The sequence below is a fragment of the Pagrus pagrus genome, assembly GCF_965226575.1.
Source record: "Pagrus pagrus genome assembly, chromosome: 13".
In the NCBI taxonomy this organism is placed as follows: domain Eukaryota; kingdom Metazoa; phylum Chordata; class Actinopteri; order Spariformes; family Sparidae; genus Pagrus; species Pagrus pagrus.
Window position 1 is genome coordinate 31,256,720 of NC_140197.1, and position 2,608 is coordinate 31,259,327.

Consider the following 2,608-nt stretch of genomic DNA (forward strand, 5'->3'; position numbering starts at 1 on the left):
GGTTCGGTGGCTGCGGCGCCCCCTGTGGACAACAGGTGACGCTCGGGGACGATTGAGAGGAGCTGAAATCGTTAACTGCCTCGGAGCTTCTGGACGCCGTTTTCTTCTCTGTCAGCACAGAAACCATGCGGTGAAAGACGACCCCGTCTCATAACGTTGGACGAAGCTCCGCTGCCGGCTCTGATCTCACTGCCTGCTGGTTCTGTTCATGTGAAGCTGAGCCCGGCTGGAAGCCGGCGGCTCGGCAGGAATTCACCAGGAGCCCGCTCTGGTGCTTCTGGGGGTATAATTAGGGTTCAGGGTCACATAGCGAGCTTATGTTCTGCTGATTGGTCGAACTGGATCCTGACCGTGTTCCTCTTTGTCTCATGAGACGGAAGACTGTTGGACAGATTTGGTCCAAAGAATGTCCACAGATATGAACAAGGCTTCCATTACACTCTCCATGGACATTCACTGTCCCCAGAGGACAAACCCTGACAAGTTCAGTGACCCTCCTAAGCTTTCCTCTAGCGCCACCATCTGGTTGCCACGTCCGCAAGAAACATCTGAATCGAAGAGGCAGATTTTTAGTACATTTTCTGATCATTCGCGCTCCTCAGAGGACGAACTCCACGCTAACATGTCTCACACAGCGACCCTCATGAAGACGTGAAACAAACGTCTTTTTCTTTTGTTTTTCTTTATTCCAGCCAGAGATTTTCATGGTCTGACATCATGTAGACATCATGTAGACATCATGTAGACATCATGAAGACATCATGAAGACATCATGTAGACATCATGTGTCCGAACAGACATGAAACTATTTCACATTTAAACGTGTATTTTGAAAACACCACTATGGTAGAATTCAGGACAGTATATGAGCACATGTGATTTGTAGTTTGTGTTTGGAGACGTGAGGCTGAATGTTACAGCACCTTCTGTTTCCTGTGTCTTCAGTGTTTGTGTCGTCACCGTGTGTTCGCTCACAGCTGCTGAGCTCGAGGTTCGTGAGCTGCGACGTCCTCAAACAAAACACTTCATCTACAGTTTGTTCTCTAACAAGTCCAGCTACCGGTTCACTCATTCACTGGGACACTTAAAGACGTCCAGCTCAGTGAACCAATCAGGACGTTGCCATGCGGGGGCGGGGGAGGGGCCGGTGCAGCTGTCGTGAAGCACATGTCAGTACGTTTGTGTCGACGTCTACTTCGGTAAAACTAGTCAGAAATCTGCATGCAGAGATTAACCAGACGCAGCGTTCTCTCATATTTCTCTACATATCATCAAGTCACTCTCCGGAAACTTTGACTGTCCAGAAACAAATGAACTGAACTCTGTTCTTGAATGCATCATTCGTTCAGTGAAACAGTTTGTGCCAAAAATATCTGTTAAGGCTGACGCACAAAACACAGTGCTAATGATCGCTGGTCAACATCCCGACACTCCGCTGCTCTGAATCCCACTTTCCACTTCCAATTACTTCCCAGTATGTTCGGGGGTCCCACAATAGCCCTTTCAGAATAGCGGGGTCTTCAGAAAAAAAGGGAAACCACGACATTACGATGAATGGAAGTCTATTTTTGGAACAGCGGGGTGTAGCAGTCTCTGTCTGTCTCTGTCTGTCTCTGTCTGTCTGTCTCTGTCTCTGTCTCTGTCTGTCTCTGCATGAGCGCCTGTCTGCAGCTGTCAACATGTCCTGCAGCTGAAGCACATGAGCTGAGCGTGAAGTCCGGAGGACACGGACAGCTCTGTTCAGAAGACTTAGTGGAAACTACTTTAAATTAAGTCCAGATTCAAAGATTGGACACAGAACCATGCAGAACCCAACAGGATCTGACGTCTCTGAGTGGTTTCAGTAATTAAAGTTATAACGACCTTCACGTCCTGATGTGTGTCCATATTTACCTTGGCTTCGGGTAGAGGAGAACTTGTGAAGACGAGCAGCGGGGATGCGATCACCGAGGCCGAAGAGACGGAGAGGAGCTGTATTTAAAGGGTGAGGGGGGGTGAGGGGGGTGAGGAGGGTGAGGGCGTCTAAAAATGTGTCGTGTCAGTGTTTAGGGGGTGTGTGTGTGTGTGCGCAGTATGAGTGGCTGAATCTGTGTCAACTGTTGACAGGACTGTGTGTGTGTGTGTGTGTGTGTGTGTGTGTTTATCTCGAGTGTTAAAGTGTGGAGACATTTTTTTAAATATTTTCTAAAAATATCCTCAGGCTCCAAAAATGGTCAAACTGAAGCTGTGCGACCACAGCTGTTACCATGACGACCAGTTTGTAACTTTTTAGAAACATTAAAATATCTTTGTGGCAGTTAAAGTGACGTTGGGACACTTCTGCCCACTCATGATGATCCTGTTGTCGGGCAGTGCAGCGTCTTCATATCACAGTGATCCTCAGCATCCACTGCACCAAGAACTCTGCAGGAGAAGCTGCTGAGCTCACGTCGTCTTCAGCATGAAACTGCACCACAGCTGCTAAACGTCAGAGAGTCGATTCAAGTGTATAAATCTGTACGAGTTCTCGCTGAGAAAATTGAAATAACAAAACTACATGACCTGATAGAAACAGGCCACTCATGTAAGTTCTGGATGTGAACACCTGATATCTGAGTGACAGAGTGAA

General features: G+C 47.7%; 1 protein-coding gene across 1 annotated transcript in view; it reads right to left on the reverse strand.

Moving 5' to 3' along the window:
* LOC311268749 (nucleoside diphosphate kinase B-like) overlaps positions 1-2,049 on the reverse strand; it is a 4,724-nt gene extending 2,675 nt beyond the window's left edge. The window contains exon 1 of the mRNA XM_084372556.1: positions 1,894-2,049. The gene's annotated coding sequence lies outside the window, so the exon portion shown is untranslated. The remainder of the gene's footprint in view (positions 1-1,893) is intronic.
* Positions 2,050-2,608: the final 559 nt, after the last annotated feature.